Source organism: Bos indicus, chromosome 16, assembly GCF_029378745.1.
Source record: "Bos indicus isolate NIAB-ARS_2022 breed Sahiwal x Tharparkar chromosome 16, NIAB-ARS_B.indTharparkar_mat_pri_1.0, whole genome shotgun sequence".
NCBI lineage: Eukaryota > Metazoa > Chordata > Mammalia > Artiodactyla > Bovidae > Bos > Bos indicus.
In genome coordinates this window covers 58,451,384-58,473,195 of record NC_091775.1, presented here as the reverse complement: position 1 = coordinate 58,473,195, position 21,812 = coordinate 58,451,384, and positions in this window count along the sequence as shown.

Genomic DNA, 21,812 nt, shown 5'->3' with positions numbered 1-21,812 from the left:
CTGTGTGCCCAAATTTCCTCTTCTTATAAGGACACCAGTCAGATGGGATTCAGGGTTTCCTTAAAGGCCTTATTTTAATTTAATCACCCCTCAAAGGCCTATCTCCAAATATAGTCATATTCTAGGGTGTTGGGATTGAGAGCTTGATCACGTGAACCTGGAGGAACACAGTTCAGCCCTTAACAATCATCAGGTTATCCACAAATAAAACTATTTTCTTCTTCTTTTCTAATGATATGCCTTTTATTTACTTTTCCTGTCCTATTGTATCAGCTAGAACCATTAGTCAACTGTTGAATGGAAGTGGCGAGACCAAATATCCTTGATCTATTTATAATCTTAGGTGGAAAAGTATTCAATTGTTCCCCATGAAGTATGAGTGTTCACTGTAGTTTTTTATAGATGCCCTGTAAATTAGGTTAAGAAAACTTACTTCTATTCCTAGTTTTGATCATGAATGGAGTTTGCATTTTTTTCAATCGCTTTTTCTTTATATTTCCTGATAACATACATACCTTGTACTAAAATCCACTTTTTCTGATGTTAATACAACCATTCCAGCTTTCATTTAATTAGGGTTTGTATGATATATCTTTTTCAATTCTTTTACATTTTAGCTATATGTGATCTTATGTTTAATGTAGGCTTTTAAAAGACAACATGTAATAACAAGAACAATGGTTCCTACACTTTCATCCATTCTGACAATGTCAGCCTTTTAGTTGAATTGTTTAGACTTTACATTTAATATTATTGATAAGGTTAGGCTTGAATTGACTAGATTGATAGTGTTTACTGTTTGTTCCTTAGATTCTTTCTTTTTTCCAGTCTTGTTCTGCCTTTTCCTAGATTAAATTAAAAATCTTTTATGATTGGATTTTATCTTTACTATTGGTTTATTACCTCTGTCTCTGTATTTTTAGGTTATGGCTTGTGCGTGTGTGTTTGTTCTAGGGTTTAAAATATACATTTTTAACTTATCAAAGTCTACCTTAAAATGTTATTATACCAATTACATTAGTATGCTTCCATTTCTTCTTTCCCAACTTTTTTGTGGTTAAATATTTTATTTCTTCAAGCATTATAAACCTCAAAATATAATCTTAATTTTGCTTCAAACAGTTGCCTTTCAATGAAATTTTAAAATGAAAAAAAAAAATTCTTTTAACCTTACCCACAATTTGCAATTTGTAGAGGTTTTATTTCTTTATATAGCTCTAAATTTCTGCCTCTACAATGTCTTTTAGCATTCCTCATAGATTAAATCTCCTGAATATAACTTCTTTCAACTTTTGTTTGCTAAAAAGTCACTACTTCACCTCTATTTTTTTGAAAGAAATACTCACTTGATACAGCAATCTAGTTTGACAGGGTACTTTTGGTTGCTGGCTTTTCTTGTTCTGTTTTTGGTTTTGTTTTTAGTTTCAGCACTTTAAACACGCTGTTCCATTGTCTTCTGGTCTGCACCATTTCGGATGAGAAAACTACCATAATTATCTTCATTCTTCCATCCATAACATGTGATTTTTCCTCTCTGGCTGCTTTTTAAGATTTTCTCTTTATCACTGGTTTTTACCAATTTGTTTATGATGTGTCTTAACGTGGTTTTCTTTGTGTTTATCATATTTGAAATTCCTTGAACTTTTCAGATCTGTGGGCTTACAGTTTTCAGCAAATTTAGAACATTTCAGCCATTATTTCTTTAAATATCTTTCTGTCCTCTCCCATCCTTCTGGAATATCGTTTACATAAATGCTAGACTGTTGGGAAAGTTTCCCAAATTTCCTGATCCTCTGTTCATTTGTTTGTTTCAGTTTTTTTCTATATGCACTTAATTTTAGATGATATTTATTGTTTATTTTCTTGTTATTATTTTTTTGTTTTTTGTTTATTGCTTTATTTTATTTTTATTGTTATGATTTCAAGTCCACTGATTTTCTTCTGCAATGTCTAATCTGCTCTGAATCTCACCCAGTGCTCTTTCATTTTGGATAGTCTACTTTTCAAAACTAGAGTTTCTGCTTTGCTCTATATACTATTTCACTTTGCTCCTCTTTATGTTCATATTTGTCTTCAAGTACTTATGCATGGAGAAGGAAATGGCAACCCACTCCAGTATTCTTGCCTGGAGAATCCCATGGACAGAGGAGACTGATAGACTGCAGTCCATAGGGGCACAGACTTGGACACAACTGAGCAATTAACATACACACATGTAACAGCTGTTTAAAAATTTTTTTGATAATTCCATCATCTCTGTTACTTCTTACAGGTTTCTTTTGACTTATTTTCTATTAAATAGGGATCATATTTTCCTATTTTCACAAGATCACATGGTCAATTTTTTAATTGAACGCTGAACTTGGTTAGTCTTATGTTGTTGAATTCTGGATTTTGTGGTCTTCCTTGAAAGAGTGGTGCACTTTGTTTGGACAGAAAGTTACATTACGTAAAGCTCATCTTGATTGTTTTCGATTTGTTTTTAAGCTTTGCAAAGTGGATCTTGAGTGACTTTTACTCTACAGCTAGTTTCAGTTCAGTTCAGTCGCTCAGTCGTGTCCGACTCTTTGCACCCCCATGGACTGCAGCATGCGAGGCTTCCCTGTCCATCACCAACTCCTGAAACCTGCTCAAACTCATGTCCATCGAGTCAATGATGCCATCCAACCATCTCATCCTCTGTTGTCCCCTTCTCCTGCTGCCTTCAATCCTTCCCAGCATCAGGGACTTTTCCAATGAGTCAGTTCTTCACATCAGGTGGTCAAAGTATTAGAGTTTCAGCTTCAGCATCAATCCTTCCAATGAATATTCAGGACTGATTTCCTTTAGGATTCACTGGTTTGATCTCCTTGCAATCCAAGGTACTCACAAGAGTCTTCTCAAACACCACAGTTCAAAAGCATAAATTCTTCAGTGCTCAGCTTTCTTTATGGTCCAACTCTCACATCCATACATGACTAGTGGAAAAATTATAGCTCTGACTAGACAGATTTGTTGGAAAAGTAATGTCTCTGCTTTTTAATATGCTGTCTAGGTTGTTCATAGCTTTTCTTCCAAGGATAAAGCATCTTTTAATTTCATGACTACAGTCACTATCTGCAGTGATCTTGGAACCCCCCAAAATTAAGTATTTCTCTGTTTCCATTATTTCCTCATCTATTTGCATGAAGTGATGGGACTGACTGCCATGATCTTAGTTTTCTGAATGTTGAGTTTTAAGCCTACTTTTACATTCTCCTCTTTCACTTTTATCAAGAGACTCTTTAGTTCTTCACTTTCTGCCATAAGGGTGGTGTCATCTGCATATCTGAGGTTCTTGATAATTCTCGCAGCAAACTTGATTCCAGCTTGTGCTTCATCCAGCCCAACATTTCTCATGATGTACTCTGCATATAAGTTAAATAAACAGGGTGACAATATACAGCCTTGACATACTCTTTTCCTGATTTGGAACCAGTCTGTTGTTCCATGTCCAGTTCTAACTGTTTCTTCTTGACCTACATACAGATTTCTCAAGAGGCAGGTCAGGTGGTCTGGTATTCCCATCTCTTTCAGAATTTTCCACAGTTTATTGTGATCCACACAGTCAAAGGCTTTGGTATAATCAATAAAGCAGAAGTAGATGTTTTTCTGGAATTTCTTGCTTTTTTGATGATCCAACAGATGTTGGCAATTTGATCTCTGGTTCCTCTGCGTTTTCTAAATCCAGCTTGAACATCTGCAAGTTCACAGTTCATGTATTGCTGTAGCCTGGCTTGGAGAATTTTGAGCATTACTTTACTAGCATGTGAGATGAGTGCAACTGCAGTTTGAACATTCTTTGGCATTGCCCTTCTTTGGGATTGGAATGAAAACTGACTTTTTCCAGTGTTGTGGCCACTGTTGAGTTTTCCAAATGTGCTGGCATATTCAGTGCAGCACTTTCACAGCATCATCTTTTAGGATTTGAAATAGCTCACCTGGAATTCCACCACCTCCACTATCTTTATTCATAGTGATGCTTCCTAAGGCCCACTTGACTTCGAATTCCGGGATGTCTGGTTCTAGGTGAGTGATCACACCATTGTGATCATCTGGGTCATGAAGATCCTTTTTGTATAGTTCTTCTGTGTATTCTTGCCACCTCTTCTTAATATCATTGGCTTCTGTTAGGTCCATACCATTTCTATCCCTTATTTTTCTCATCTTTTCATGAAATGTTCACTTGTTTAGTTTAGCTAAACAAACTAAATATCTAGTTCAGCCCCACCATTTAGGCATGACCGCTCTGAGATTGCCATCAATTGTCCCAAGTTTTCAACAAGAACCCTCATTGCCCAGAACTTGAATATTTTCCAGACCTTGTGAAACATAGCTGCTTCATCATTCATAGCCCAATTTTGCAGTGTTTCTCCTTATACATGCACAGTAGAGAATTCAACAACAAACTCAAGGGAATCCCTAGGATATTTCTGAATCTTTTTTCCCCTGCAATTCCCTTCTCTCCAATGTTTCTTGTTGTTTTTCAGTTGCTAAGTTGTGTCCAACTCTTTGCAACCCCGTGAACTGCAGCACACCAGGCTTCCCTATTTTTCACTATCTCATGGAGTTTGCTCAAACTCATGTCCATTGAGTCGATGATGCCATTCAACCATCCCATCCTCTGTTGCCTCCTTCTCCTCCTGCCCTCAATCTTTCCCAACATCAGGGTCTTTTCCAATAAGTCAGCTTTTTGCATCAGTTGGCCAAAGTATTGGAGCATCTGTTTCAACATTAGTCCTTCCAATTAATATTCAGGGTTGATTTCCTTTAGGATTGACCAGTTTGCTCTCTTTGCTGTCCAAGGGACTCTCAAGAGTCTTTTCCAGTTCCAGTTTGAAGCATCAGTTCTTTGGTGCTCAATCTTCTTTATGGTCCAACTTTCACATCCATACATGACTACTGGAAAAACCATAGCCTTAACTATATGGACTTTTGTCAGCAAAGTGATGTCTCTACTTTTTAATACACTGACAAGGTTTGTCATACTTTGCTTCCAAGGAGCAAACGTTTTTTAATTTCATGACTGCAGTCACCATCTGCAGTAATTTTGGAGCACAAGAAAATAAAATCTGCCACTGTTTCCACTTTTTCCCCATCTATTTGCCAATACTATGTCCTGATAATTCCAATCACCTCAGCCATTCTGACCTCCAGTATTGATTCAGAAACTCGGAAATTTTCAGTGCTCTGCTTAGGATCCCCCTCTTTGAATCAGGGTGAGGAAAGTGCCTTCCGCCATAAAGTTGGACAGTCTTAAGCTTCCCTCACTTGTTTCTCTACTTCTCTACTTTCAGGAATCACAGTCCTTTGCCACCTGTTTTCCAACATCCAAAACAGTTGCTCCATGTATTTTGTCCAGTTTTCTAGTTGTTTACAGTGGGACGTTCTGGACCCAGTTATTCCATCAGGCTGTTAGGGAAATTAAAATAGAGGAAGTCTTGTTCAGGTTGCAGAAGCAGGAGAGCAGGTCTCTGACCTGCTTCTGCCCTGCCTGAACATTGACCGGGTTCCATGCCTGCCTGCAAGCACAGCAAGTCAGGCAGCACTTTAGACAAGAAAGGAAATGGGTCTTGGAATTTTTGAGCCCCTGAGTGTCTGGCCATTCCTTGGGGTCTAATGAAATTCTGTGACACACAGGTGAAACAAACAACACTGCAAAAAGATTAAATTGACACCAGAGCCACATTTTTGTGTGCAAACTGATGATGGTATCAGTCGTGGCCTGGGGTTATAAGCAGGAGCCTTCAAAACTGCAATGTGAGGTCTCACCCATGGTGTGGATGCACCACGCACGATCTTTTTCCCACGGGGACTCCAGATTATTGTTAACAAGAGACTTCCCTGTGCTGTTTAATTCTGCTTTGGATGTTGGTCAGCTCAATTTTGTAATGTATGTACTATTACCTTTCTCTATCGTTTCTATTTTTTTCTTTTCTTTTAGTGATTATATATTGAGATCAAGTTAAATAATTCTCTGTTCAATATTGAAGTTGTTATGTGTGTGTAGTGAGTGGTTTCTTTTGTTAAGGAATCCCTCAAACCTAAAACTAAAATAAAGCACATGGCCAGGAGCAGACATTTGCACCTTTCCCCCAAATTATTTGTTTTTAAAGTACAAGAATATTGATTACTTTGATCTGTGGACAAAATAGCCTAGAAAAATTTGAAATAGAATGAAAATAGTCTAAAAATGAATACATAGAATGAAAATATTATTAGTGAGGTTTTTTTTGGTCACTTGATTTAATGAATTGAGAAAGAAGGAATTAGGAAAAAGAGTCACTGGAAAATCATTTCATGACAGGAAAAGCTATTTTATTAAAAATGTTCACACTCTCATTGTTTCTTAGGTTGCTGCCTGTATTAGGCAGGATAAACTAAATCATTTTGTGATTCCAAGCAACTTCCTGAAATCAGTTACTTAAGATAATGAAATTTTATTTTTCACTCTTGCTACCCATCCGTTATGGGTGAGTTACAAGTTACAGCTAAGTTCCATGTCATATTCATTGTGCAACCCAGCAGAAGAAGTGGTGTCTGTCTGCGCCATAAGCTGTTAACTTCTACCTTGAAGATGACACATTTTCAACTTAATAAGCTGTTAACTTCTACCTTGAAGATGACACATTTTCAGCATTGCATTGGCTCAAGTCACATGGCCATGCATTATTCCAACAAGCTGAGGATATAAAATCTTTCTATAGGGGAAAAAATACTTTGTAAATGTTAATACAGCCTACTGTGTCTCTATACCTATCATCTTCTGTCTTGGATTAGCTCCTAACATAAAGCTAAACAGCATCAAGAAATGTAGTTAAGTATTTGAATATAGATTCCATCCTGAAACTGCACATAGTCTGTACTTAAATGACTACTATGAGCCTTCAAAAGAGTAAACGGATTCTACATCCACTGCTATGTGGACACTACCAAAATATATTAAGTGAACAAAAGTAAGATACAGACTAGAGTTTATGATATACTTTCATTTGTGTAAAAAGAAATATATATGCATATATCTGCATGTGTATGCGTAAAATATTCTAAAAGAATGCACAAGAAATAGATGTTTCTAAATATCCAGGAAATGATTCCTTAGAGTAGAACATAAGGGTCTAGTCTGGGAGAGATTTTTTTTGGGAGGGGGGGGGCTTTAAACAACAGAAATTTATTCTCACGTCCCATACCAGAAGTCTGAAAACAAGGTGTTAGCAGGGCTGTACTTCCTCTGAAAGCTCTAAAGGAGACTCCTTCATTACCTTTGCCAGCTTCTGGTGGCCCTAGATGTTACTTGGCTTATGGCAGCATCACTTCACCCTCGGCCTCAGACTTCATGTGGCCTTTTCCCCCTTTCCTCTCCTACTCTTCTTTTTCCTTTTGTCTTTTATTTACTTATTTTTATTTTTAATTTTTTTTTCTTGTGATGAGAAGTCTTAGGATTTACTTTTATTTTAATTGGAGGAAAATTCCTTTAGAATGTTGTGTTGGTTTCTTCCATACAACAATACAAATCAGTTATAATTATAAATATATATATATGTAATATCCCCTCCCTCTTTTTTTTCATTTCTTTCTGTCTTCATCTTTTTAAAATTTTTTTAATGTATTTAATTTTCATTGATAGATAATTATTTTACAATATTGTGCTGGTTTCTGCCATACATCAACATGAAACAGCCATCAGTTCAGTTCAGTTCAGGCACTCAGTCGTGTCCAACTCTTTGTGACCCCATGGACTGCAGCATGCCAGGCCTCCCTGTCCGTCACCAACTCCCAGAGTTTATCCAAATTCATGTCCATTGAGTCGCAATGCCATCCAACCATCTCATCCTCTGTTGACGCTTCTCCTCCCACCTTCAATCTTTCCCAGCATCAGGGGCTTTTCAAATTAGTCAGCTCTACCCATCAGGTTACCAAAGTATTGGAGTTTCAGCTTCAGCATCAGTCCTTCCAATAAACACCCATGACTGATCTCCTTTAAGAGGGACTGTTTGGATCCCGTTGCAGTCCAAGGGGCTCTCAAAAATCTTCTCCAACACCACAGTTCAAAAGCATCAATTCTTCAGCACTCAGCTTTCTTTATAGTCCAACTCTCACGTTCATACATGACGACTGGAAAAACCATAGCCTTGACTAGAAGGACCTTGGTTGTCAAAGTAATGTCTCTGCTTTTTAATATGCTGATTAAGGAAAGTTGGTCATAACTTTCCTTCCAAGGAGTAAGCGTCTTTTAATTTCATGGCTGCAATCACCATCTGCAGTGATTTTGGAGGCCCCAAAAATAAAATCTGCCACTGTTCCCACTGTTTCCCTATCTATTTGCCATGAAGTGATGGGACCAGATGCCATGATCTTAGTTTTCTGAATGTTGAGCTGTAAGCCAGCTTTTTCACTCTCCTCTTTCACTTTCATCAAGAGGCTCTTTAGTTCTTCTTCACTGTCTGCCATAAGGGTGGTATCATCTGCATATCTGAGGTTATTGATATTTCTCCCGGCAATCTTGATTCCAGCTTGTGCTTCTGCCAGCCCAGTGTTTCTCATGATGTACTCTGCATATAAGTTAAATAAGCAGGGTGACAATATACAGCCTTGACATACTCCTTTTCCTATTTGGAACCAGTCTGTTGTTCCATGTCCAGTTCTAACTGTTGCTTCCTGTCCTGCATACAGATTTATCAAGAGGCAGGTCAGGTGGTCTGGTATTCCCATCTCTTTCAGAATTTCTCCACAGTTTATTGTGATCCACACAGTCAAAGGCTTTGGCATAGTCAATAAAGCAGAAATAGATGTTCTTCTGGAACTCTCTTGCTTTTTCCATGATCCAGCGGATGTTGGCAATTTGATCTCTGGTTCCTCTGCCTTTTCTAAAACTAGCTTGAACATCTGGAAGTTCACGGTTCACATATTGCTGAAGCCTGGCTTGGAGAATTTTGAGCATTACTTTACTAGCGTGTGAGATGAATGCAATTGTGTGGTAGTTTGAGCATTCTTTGGCATTGCCTTTCTTTGGGATTGGAATGAAAACTGACCTTTTCCAGTCCTGCGGCCACTGCCATAGGTATACATACATCACCTCCCTCTTGAGACTCCTGCCTTTCCCCCTATTCCATCCCTCTGGGTCATCACAGAGTGCCAGGCTGGGCTCCCTGTGTTACAAAGCAACTCCCCACTAACTATTTGTTTTCCATATGATAGTGTATATATGTCAGTACTGCTTTCTCAATTGAGAGAGGTGTTCTTATAGTGTGCCCTTTTGCACTATTTAAATCTTTTCAAGGGTATTTATTATTTTCTTTTTTATTGATGTATAGTTGCTTTACAATTTTGTGTTAATTTGTTTTACTGCAAAGTGATACAGATATATTTAACCATATTAATATCTTGTGATAAATCATAATGGAAAAGAATTTTAGAAAGAATGTGTATGTGTATATATATACAAGAGTTTGATATCAGTCAACCAATTTCCCCAGCAATGTTCTAGAGGATCATAAAAAGATACGGTACCACACAGCAGAATGATCATAAGATAAAGCAAAGAATCAACTGACAATGAACTCTTTTAGACCCATTTCAGGAAGTCTTTCATAGATTCTGGAGATCAACTTAATGAAAAAATATAACTATGAAATGAAACTTTCAAGTTACCTCCTTAGGTCCTGACATTGATGCTGACATTTTTCATCTTATGCTGATGAAATATTTAGTTCATGTAATCTGATCCCTGAGATCAGACAGTTTACTGCTTAATTATACAACTCCTTTCCTGCCATATTTTCCTTCTTCACATCTGTCATTATGAACTAACTATTTCAGCTCTTTCTATAGCCCCTGCCTTCTAAGCATAGGAACAAGTACATAACTTTCCAGAATGCTTATGCTTAAACTTTACAAAGAACAGACACCACTTTCCCCCAAAGCCTCTTACTTCACAGTATTGGAATAGTGACCTCTTTATCAAGAACAAGGTCAACTTTGCACCAGAACAATGACTAAGAAACTATTGCTCTTATTGTGAGAGTAAATTTCATAGTTATCTCTGTGGCTGTGTTTTGAAATTTTTAATGTTTAGATACTAAGTAGTTTAGATACTAACTAAACCTCTCTTGAAATTCTTCTTTCTATATTCATGTGGGAGACAGAACGGCCACCCAAAGATGCCTATGTCCTAGTTCTAGGATGTATAAATATGTTACGTGACAAACTGGAAACAAATTATGTTAAATTATAGTAAGACTGCAAATGGAATTAAGGTTGGCTGACTGGAGGTGGGAGGCAGAAGGAATATCTGTGTTGGAGTGATACAGTGTGAGAAAGACCCAACTTCCCTAATAGGAGACTATTAAGAATAATATACATAAGCCTACTTAGCATAACTCAACAACAAATTTTTTCCAAGACAAAAACTGATTGACACTTTCTCATGTAGATTTTATTAACCACTTCAGAGAAACAGTACATAAGAATGACCAACAATACAATGAAATTCATCTCGAGCTTTATAGCTATGGGATAGTTGCTAGTACAACATCATGTCAGACATGGGTTTTCACTAATATCATTTACACTGAAAGAAAAATGGGCCAGAACCTTGTCTGGGCATCACCTCTTTGTTCTAATGCTCTCAAACAAATGGTTAGACTTCTGAAAGGATGGTGCAAACAATTAGAATCTGTTAAATCAGATGTTTGGAGAAAAATTGATTTAAAAATTTGCATGTTTTTTTTTTTTTAACATTGCTTGATAGGTCATCCCTATGTTCAACAATACGTGTTAGTCCTGCTTACTTTTTAAAACGGCTACATCCGGACATAACAGAGAACTTAGAGCAGAAGTTATTCCTTATGCCAGTCTATGTTCAACACTATTTCACTTATTTAGTCCACAAAAGATTGTTATTAGCAACTGTGAAGCTGGACTACAATGCATTCATTTTATAAATGAGATGTTGGCGTCCCTATCGCAAAAGGTTCCGAAGGAGGCTACAGAATGGGGCATCACCATGGCGACCTACTGTGATGGTGAGCATCCCTGGAGTAATCAACCACAGAAAAACCATTAGAAAGCTCTCCTCCAGGGACATATTGTTGTTTTTTACTCAACCACTTAAGGAATGATCAGGGCCACAAAGTCAAGGAAGCAATCACTCTTCTGTGACTATTACAAAGGATGAAATGGAGTCTCTGGGCTCTTCCTCAACCATTTGTACAGACATAACCTCGAGAAAGGCTTCCCCATCTCTGACTGGAAAATTACATTAGCGAGAGAGAAAAGGTTTCACAAATGCCAAGGGGTACAGTAGTTCATTATGAGTCTGTTGGTCTCATTTACACCATTTTCAATTTCTGTAGTTTTGTGTTTCATCTGCTTTAACAGAGATTAGGATGTTATTCAGGGGTTTGGAAAAGAGTGGCCTGAGGGATAAAGAGGGGGGGAAAGGGAAACGGGGCAACTTCACATAGAAGAATTTTGCAGTAATATTAGGTTCTCTTAAACAGAAACCTGTCACTTATTGTTTGTTTGCAATTACCATTCAAAATAATAGAAACAGTGTTACAGGGAGTAACTAAACCAATAGAAAGGTATTTATTAGAAGCCACATTAAAACTAACTTGTAAGGGATAATAAAACTGTAAGAAAAGACTTTTCCATCAACTGTGGGAATTTGCTTTACTGCTACTGTTTCTATGATTTTAACTTTTGGATTTTTGGATTCAGTCTTATTAAGTAGGTATCGCTTTCTTTCTTATATATTTTGTAACATATGTATATATGCATGCATACACATATTTTAAAATATATTTTACGATTAACATTTGGAAACAGGTAAGGCTGACAATAGTCAGCTGATGCTAACCTAGTCTTCCAAGTACTAACATGCTATAAAGGAAAACCAATTTGTTCAGACTGTTAGCAAAGTAAAGCACATATTAGTCAATATTTCAAATGAGCTGCCCCAGGATGACTTTTCAAGGACGTTTTAGGCATTAGCCAATTAAAACTGCTGACGTCAACAGTAACCCATGGTTTAGATTTATGTCATTAAGTACATAGGTTAGGGGAAATTGGTATTGAGTCATTATCAAAGGTTAATTCCAGTAAGAACTGTTTCTATTTGATTTATTGAATGACTATAGAATGTATGTCTCCATGAGGTACATTTCCAAATTCATATTGCTGGTCAAAGATATTTGGAATAAAGAGGCATAAATGGCAATTATTATTGTAAGACTGTATAAAACTCACAGATCAGGTGTATTAAGTCAATTGGCTATGCATAGATGGACACACATGTAGAGATAAACTTTATTTAAAATTTAACTTAAGGCAAAATATTTTTGGAAATAAAATATATCACAAATTGAATTTTTTTTTCTTTTAATGTTCTTTTTAATGGGTCACATTTTTCTTTTGTTTCAGATCAAATCAGATCAGTCGCTCAGTTGTGTCCGACTCTTTGAGACCCCATGAATCACAGCACACCAGGCCTCCCTGTCCATCACCAACTCCCGGAGTTCACTGAGACTCAAGTCCATCGAGTCAGCGATGCCATCCAGCCATCTCATCCTCTGTCATCCCCTTCTCCTCCTGTCCCCAATCCCTCCCAGATTCAGAGTCTTTTCCAATGAGTCAACTCTTCGCATGAGGTGGCCAAAGTACTGGAGTTTCAGCTTTAGCATCATTCCTTCCAAAGAAATCCCAGGGCTGATCTCCTTCAGAATGGACTGGTTGGATCTCCTTGCAGTCCAAGGGACTCTCAAGAGTCTTCTCCAACACCACAGTTCAAAAGCATCAATTCTTCGGTGCTCAGCCTTCTTCACAGTCCAACTCTCACATCCATACATGACCACAGGAAAAACCATAGCCTTGACTAGACGAACCTTTGTTGGCAAAGTAATGTCTCTGCTTTTGAATATGCTATCTAGGTTGGTCATAACTTTCCTTCCAAGGAGTAAGCATCTTTTAATTTAATGGCTGCAGTCACCATCTGCAATGATTTTGGAGCCCAGAAAAATAAAGTCTGACACTGTTTCCACTGTTTCCCCATCTGTTTCCCATGAAGTGGTGGGACCGGATGCCATGATCTTCGTTTTCTGAATATTGAGCTTTAAGCCAACTTTTTCATTCTTCACTTTCACTTTCATCAAGAGGCTTTTGAGTTCCTCTTCACTTTCTGCCATAAGGGTGGTATCATCTGCATATCTGAGGTTCTTGATATTTCTCCCGGCAATCTTGATTCCAGTTTGTGTTTCTTCCAGTCCAGCGTTTTTCATGATGTACTCTGCATATAAGTTAAATAAGCAGGGTGACAATATACAGCCTTGATGAACTCCTTTTCCTATTTGGAACCAGTCTGTTGTTCCATGTCCAGTTCTAACTGTTGCTTCCTGTCCTGCATAGAAATTTCTCAAGAGGCAGATCAGGTGGTCTGGTATTCCCATCTCTTTCAGAATTCTCCACAGTTTATTGTGATCCACACAGTCAAAGGCTTTGGCATAGTCGATAAAAACAGAAATAGATGTTTTTCTGGAACTCTCTTGCTTTTTCGATGATCCAGCAGATGTTGGCAATTTGATCTCTGGTTCCTCTGCCTTTTCTAAAGCCAGCTTGAACATCAGGAAGTTCACGGTTCACATATTGCTGAAGCCTGGGGAGAATTTTGAGCATTACTTTACTAGCGTGTGAAATGAGTGCAATTGTGCGGTAGTTTGAGCATTCTTTGGCATTGCCTTTCTTTGGGACTGGAATGAAAACGGACCTTTTCCAGTCCTGTGGCCACTGCTGAGTTTTCCAAATGTGCTGGCATATTGAGTGTGGCACTTTCACAGCATCAACTTTCAGAATTTGGAATAGTTCAACTGGAATTCCATCACCTCCACTAGCTTTGTTCGTAGTGATGCTTTCTAAGGCCCACTTAACTTCACATTCCAGGATGTTTGGCTCTAGGTGAGTGATCACACCATTGTGATTATCTGGGTCGTGAAGATCTTTTTTGTATAGTTCTTCTGTGTATTCTTGCCATCTCTTCTTAATATCTTCTGCTTCTGTTAGATCCATATCATTTCTGTCCTTTGTCGAGCTCATCTTTGCATGAAATGTTCCTTTGGTATCTCTGATTTTCTTGAAGAGATCCTTAGTCTTTCCCATTCTGTTGTTTTCCTCTATTTCTTTGCATTGATCGCTGAAGAAGGCTTTCTTATCTCTTCTTGCTGTTCTTTGGAACTCTGCATTCAGATGTTTATATCTTTCCTTTTCTCCTTTGCTTTTCGCTTCTCTTCTTTTCACAGCAACCCACGCCCGAGGCCAGGGGCGGCGACGAGAGGAGTTAAGAGAGGAGTTACCCAGCATCCGAGGTCAGGGGCGGAGGCTGGGAGGAGCTACCCCACGCCCCTAAGCCCGAGGCCAGGGGCGAAGGGTGGGAGGAGCTACCCCACTCCCCTAAGCCTGAGGCCAAGGGCGGTGGCGGGGAGAAGCAACCGCAGGACCGAGGCCAGGGGCGGTGGCCGGGAGGACCAACCCCACGTCCAAGGAGCCGTGGCTGCGCGGGCGCAGGAGGGCCTAGAGGAGCTATCCTACATTGAAGGTCAGGAAGGGCAGCAGTGAGGAGATACCGCTCGTCCAAGGTAAGGAGCAATGGTTGCGCTTTGCTGGAGCAGCCGTGAAGAGATACCCCACGCCCAAGGTAAGAGAAACCCAAGTAAGACGGTAGGTGTTGCAAGAGGGCATCAGAGAGCAAATATACTGAAACCATACTCACAGAAAACTAGTTAATCTAATCACACTAGGACCACAGCCTTGTCTGACTCAATGAAACTAAGCCATGCCCATGGGGCAACCCAAGACGGGCGGGTCATGGTGGAGAGATCTGACAGAATGTGGTCCATTGGAGAAGGGAATGGCAAACCACTTCAGTGTTCTTGCCTTGAGAACCCCATGAACAGTATGAAAAGGCAAAATGATAGGATACTGAAAGAGAAACTCCCCAGGTCAGTAGGTGCCCAATATGCTACTGGAGATCAGTGGAGAAATAACTCCAGAAAGAAGGAAGAGATGGAGCCAAAGCAAAAAGAATACCCAGCTGTGGATGTGACTGGTGATAGAAGCAAGGTCCGATGCTGTAAAGAGCAATATTGCATAGGAACCTGGAATGTCAGGTCCATGAATCAAGGCAAATTGGAAGTGGTCAAACACGAGATGGCAAGAGTGAATGTCGACATTCTAGGAATCAGTGAACTGAAATGGACTGGAATGGGTGAATTTAACTCAGATGACCATTATATCTACTACTGCGGGCAGGAATCCCTCAGAAGAAATGGAGTAGCCATCATGGTCAACAAAAGAGTCCGAAATGCAGTACTTGGGTGCAGTCTCAAAAACGACAGAATAATCTCTGTTCGTTTCCAAGGCAAACCATTCAATATCACAGTAATCCAAGTCTATGCCCCAACCAGTAATGCTGAAGAAGCTGAAGTTGAACGGTTCTATGAAGACCTACAAGACCTTTTAGAACTAACACCCAAAAAAGATGTCCTTTTCATTATAGGGGACTGGAATGCAAAAGTAGGAAGTCAAGAAACACCTGGAGTAACAGGCAAATTTGGCCTTGGAATACGGAATGAAGCAGGGCAAAGACGAATAGAGTTTTGCCAAGAAAATGCACTGGTCATAACAAACACCCTCTTCCAACAACACAAGAGAAGACTCTACACATGGACATCACCAGATGGTCAACACGGAAATCAGATTGATTATATTCTTTTCAGCCAAAGATGGAGAAGCTCTATACAGTCAGCAAAAACAAGACCAGGAGCTGACTGTGGCTCAGACCATGAACTCCTTATTGCCAAATTCAGACTTAAATTGAAGAAAGTAGGGAAAACCACTAGACCATTCAGGTATGACCTAAATCAAATCCCTTATGATTATATGGTGGAAGTGAGAAATAGATTTAAGGGTATAGATCTGATAGACAGAGTGCTGGATGAACTATGGAATGAGGTTCGTGACATTGTACAGGAGACAGGGATCAAGATCATTCTTTTGTTTAGGAATATATAAATACACTTTTTAATTTGGCTTGTCCTTAAAGTTGTTGTTTTTTTATCTTTTAAATATAAATACCTGGAAAACAAAAAATACATAGAAAAAATTTCCAATGTTTTTTAGGTGGGGGAGAAGCAGTGGGAGGAAGGACAAAATAACTGGAAAATTACTCTATTTTTACCAAGTTAACAAAATCTCACAACTTTCTCCACACATATAGATACTTGTAAATAAAAAGTTTAAGAAGTGTCACCTTTTTTGATTTAAGTACATTTGTCCATGTGCATCTAAACACACCCTTATTTATTGTAGGATTCCTGTTTATAATTAAATTGCAAAGGGGTATGAACATTTCAAGCTTAGAGCAAGGTGTTCTCATTAATTATTGAAAGAACACGGTGATCTCCGAATCCATACATACATAGACACAGAGAGACCCAGGGAGATGTTGCAAGCATTTGTTCAGTTGCAAGGAGCTAGGAGAGAGACAGTGACCTACTCACAGACTCAAAAGGTTATTATCAACAAAATAAATTAAAGCATGAGTTAGTCAATTGTCCATAAAGGATGGGCTGTGATAAGGCCAGTGTTAGGCAAGTTCTCCTTTATGCAGTGGTTCTTTTCAGCCTCAGAATCCCTTTCTGAGAATTGTAGAGAGGATCACAATGGAAGAGAGCTAATAAAGGGAGCTGTCCATCCCTGTCTCCCCTCCCCAGCTGGAAGCCAGATCTGAGCTAAAAGTCAAATTTGGGGACACAAATGCTCCACAGAAGCAGAGATCACAGCAACTGAAGCAATGCTGCCCATTTCTACAGTAAGATCTATTTTAATTGTACATTTCCTGGTCCAGATAAATTCAAACCACTAGTTCAAAATGAGTGTGATAAACTGCCCTGCAGACTTTGTAGTTTTCAGGATGAGGAGAATCCCGTATACATAAAGATTAAATTATGATCTATTCTGGGACCATGGCAGGACTAGCCACATATTCTAAAATTCTAATCCATTAAATTGAATCATTATTTATTATTAACTTACTACTCCTTAAATGCAAGGATTAACAAGACATTATTGAAGTCAATTTAGTAAATAATTATACCCCCAAATATGTGGTCCAGAACTGATGACTGTGGACTAGAAATCATAGGCCATTCACAGCCCATCCTAGAGTGAAACCAGTTCTCATTCAGCCAGGGAGTCATTTGTTCTTCCCCGCAGTCACATCACCTATGAGTCACTCATTTGCTAGGTAAGATTTTCTTACTTGGTTGCCAGCTAGACCAAGGCAGTTTAAATTAGACAAGACTCTTCTCAGAGGCAGAAGCAACACAAAGAAGATAGGCATAGGCTAGACCTGAGAGCGCAGTCACCACCACTGAAAGCCCCTCAGCAAGCCCCCTCCTGACACCTTCAGGGCAGAAGGGAGGAGTGGGTCCACTCTCTCTGCTCGTGCAGTTGGTCAACACCACCACTCAAGTGCTCAAGGCTGTTTCAACGAGAAGTTCCTGTGCCACGTGAAGGCCTTTGACAGGCACTACAGCATGGTGCTGGACGATGTGAAGGCCATGGGGACCAGCGTTCCCAAGAGTGGCAAGGTAAGCAGTCCAAGTGCTGCTTCATCTCCAAGGTGTTCCTGCACCGGAAATTGGTTATCACAGCCCTGCAGAACCCACTCATGGCTGCCAAGGAAGAGTCTCCTTCTCACCCTCTTATACCGCCCCCCAGTCCTGCAAGAACCTGCCCTTTGTGATAGGAATAATAAAGTCTTGTGGGGTATTTTTAATAAATAACTAAATTTTTTTCTAAAGTAGGAATGAAGAAAAGATGGAAGGAGGTGGGGAGAGGAGGAAAGGAAGGATAGTAAGAAGGAAAAAGAATACACTGGCTTAAAAAATAACACTGTGCAAAGGGCAGGCTTGGGGATGACTGGCACCAGGGACTTCAGTGACACTAACTGGTGCTTTTTTTCTTGTGATTCTGTGTGGTGGTTTCTCTCTGACCAGCATTTCCAACAGGCATGGAGGCTGGTCACCTGTAGCTTCAGATTTTCTTGTTATGATTTCAGAAAGCAAAATTTCAAGCTCTGGTTAGAAACAAATTCAGGAAAATTCCTCATTGTCTTGGTCTGTGACAGGTGCCCATCCTGGGATGAATCTCTATGGCCAAGGTCTTATCAAGCTAGCAGCTCCCAGAGTAGAGCATGGCAAGGAACAAATCCCAAAGAAGAGGAGCGGGTTATGTCTAGAAAGAAAGAAGCTGCCGTGCAATCAGAATAGAACTCATTCAATCTGTACTGCTTACCAGATTCTCATGACGTAAGAACTGGAAAGGATAATAAAAGTCTATGGTTCCAGCTTTTCACCTCTGTGCTAAGTTCTGGGTTCCATGTTTTAACAAACTGAAGAAATGTCCAGAGGAAGGATGGTGTTAGAAGCTATACAAGGTACAGTTAAAGGAACGGAAACTTAAGGAAGACGAAAGACAGGTACAGGAAAAAAGATAACTTTTTCATGTACATGAAGGGGCATATTTGCTCTGTGCTGCCTAGTTCTTGGGGTCACAAATGTGCCTACAGGACTCAGAAAGGTAACATAAGGAATAGAGCTGGCCAGATGTTAGAAAAGTAATAGTATATGCATGATAATTAATGTAAGTGACACTCAGCCATAAGATGTGGAAATCTACAGGAAGCAGATGTCTCTGGAGACCTGCAGAACTTACGCCCCTTCTGAAAAAGGCAGTTCCCACTAAGGTCCGTAAGACCTTAAGAATGTGCACAGGGGAGCCTGGCAAGCTACCGTCCACAGAATCACAGAGTCAGACTTAACTAACGACTAACACAAACACCTGTTACTGTTAAGAATGTGGCTGCAATATTACAAGATCTTTCTTTTTTAAAGAAAAGCTATAAAATCTTATTTTTACATGAAACGTCTCAATTTCTTCAATGTTGGCTGATTCTTTTTAAAAAGCAACAAGCAGGCCAAACAAAATACTATGTTGAAAGGGGTCCTCCATGGGGTGCCAGATTGAAATATCTGCTCAAGAAGGCAAATCTAAAACTCATCACTCAAAATTCTTACGAGTTAGGGTTTTAGTTTTTATCATTTATATGTAGTTTAATAGCTAGAGCTCTTCAATTGTGTGGTAGATGTTTTGTGAATTAGTGCACTGTCCCTGGATGTAGGTAAGTAGAAGCCAATGATTATCATTAAGGAATATTATGGAAATGAATCTGGTATTAGGGGATCCTGACTGGTCCACAATAAAGGTCTACAGATTGAAATTTTGGAAATGAGGTCAGAAAGTGTTCTCCAAGAGAGATTCTGAAGAAGTAGAAAACAATATTTAAGAACTCTATAATCCTCTTGGAGTTTAACACATCACTGAAAGAGACAACGGAGAGAGCCAACATGGCATGATATTTCTAACTGCAGGCAAGATCACACTGAAGATACGTATGTCACATGTGCTGGCAATGGGATAGGATTTTAATGGACATAAATCCAAATCTCTTTCCGTCTAGTTGCAAAAAACGTCTTCCTGGCCCCTATGACATGTCTTAGCATGTTTGGAATGAGGGGAGTGTGGTTTTGGGGGTTAAGTGTTCTGGATTCTTGTCCTTGTTCTGTTACTCATGAGTCACATGACCATGGACAAGTCACATTCCTCACTCTCCAAACAGCGTAACAATCTAGCATGGTTTCAAATTCAAGATTGCCAAAACAGTTCCCCTCACTGTCTTTTCTTCTCATAAGAAGAATATGTTCCTTTCTTGATTTCCTCATGTCAAGGAAAGTTGCAAAATTTGACTTTTTCTGGACTCCAGCGGCAAATCCCCTGCCCGCTATCATGAAGGAAGCTTCTAAGATGACATCAAAGAAAGGAAACTAGGCATCCTGGTGTAGGAGGACAACACAGAGAATTTCCACTTGAAACCAAAGACAATGATGTGCTCAGAATAAGAAAGCAGGTCTATTGCTGAGCCGTGGGGTTCATAAAGGTATACCATGGGCAATAGAAAAACCAAACCAAAGCTCAGAAATTACCTCCACAGGGGCCTGATAAGTTCTAGATAGGGCCATCCTCTTCCCATTTTTTTGCCAGTAGAATTTGGGCCGAGGAAGAAGATTCCATCCTCTGGTTGCAGCAGTATCCCTGAAACCTCCATGTAAAGTGAATATATGTCAAATCATATGTATCAAACTCAGCTATAACTTCAGATAGACTCTCATGAGAGAAAAGATGGCCAATGTTAAAAAACAGTCATGTGAATCCTAACATATTTAATTTTTTAAAAGTGACTACAGAAATATTAGTTGAAGGAGATAATGGTCAGTGTAATACTAAATTTTGTTTAAATGTGATACACATGCAGTTTGTCTCAAAATTCACTACAAAATTCATTTCCCTATTTGCTGAAAATTGTCAAGGATGCCATGAGACTAATATGTTTCACTAGGCTGTGAAGTTACACTATGGCTCTTAGTATTTAGAAAAACTGGTTGAAAACCAAACTCAGACAATTAAGATCACACAAATAGTTCTTGACAAGCTGTTGCTAATAAAATGTTTCTATCTTTCTCAGTAGAATTACCCAGCCATTAATAAACATTATTTGACTGGTAACTAATTAATAATAAACAATTCCTGCATTTTACTGAGAGGCAGTTTAGCAGAGTGAATAATGACCTGACCTCTGAAGCCGGATTGCCTGGATTAAAATCCCAACTCCCCCACTTACTAGCTGTTAAGTTGCTTAACTTCTGTAGTTTGCTCATTTATAAAATAGTAAACTTACATGATAGGGTGTGGTGAGAATTAAATAATTCAATATAAGCAAGACAGTGCCTGACACACAGCACTGTGTGACTGTAAGCTATTATGACTATCTCTTGCTTCATAAAATCCATTTGTCCCATAGTCATTCACTAGGCTGCATGTCCTCTGTACCAGGCAATACACCAGGCACAGGGATATTTGTAGTATTTCCTAAACCAGCAACAGAAGTCTGAGTGGTGTAGGCAGTGCTTTCTCAAGTACAAAAACTAAATAGCGGGTTGGAATAGGGGCAAGCCCCCTTCTCCTAACTGATTACATACATAGATCAAAAACTACTCGGACTATGCTTCAAGAGGAGGTCACCGATAATGTTTGTGAAATTTGCAATTAGTTACCCACTCAGGTGACTTTTGCCATATCTAAATTAAATTTGCATCTGGCTTAGATTTCTGTAGGAGATGATGCTTCTAATTTGTGTTTTGGGTAAAGGCCCAGCTCCCAGTGTGTGGAGAGAGAGTTACGAAGGAGGAGGCTGCGTTATCAGAAGGCCGGGTGGGACAGAGTTTTGATGTGAGCATGTTGTGCCAGTTCTCATATGTCTACAGCCCAGGCCAAAATCTGCCCTCAGTTATGCATGCACAGCTTTCATTGACGTCAGTAGGAACGGTGCTCATGTAACAGGAGGCAGAAGTTTGGCTCTTTGATTTTAATAGAATTACATGCCAAAATGTTTTGCTGATGCAGGTTGCAAATTTAAACCCCAGAGGGTCAGGAAAATGCAACAGAATTTTGTTCTGTTGGCAATCTCCTCTTTTGCACAGACCATGTCATTAAGCGAGTACTGAATTTCTCAAGTCTGACTTGGAAGCGCCTGATTGTATGGTGCTGATGAGTTGTGTGTGGCTGCCCGCTGCAGTGAGACCTTTAAGTACAATTCCAAGATTTTGTCTGTGGCTCCAGATAAG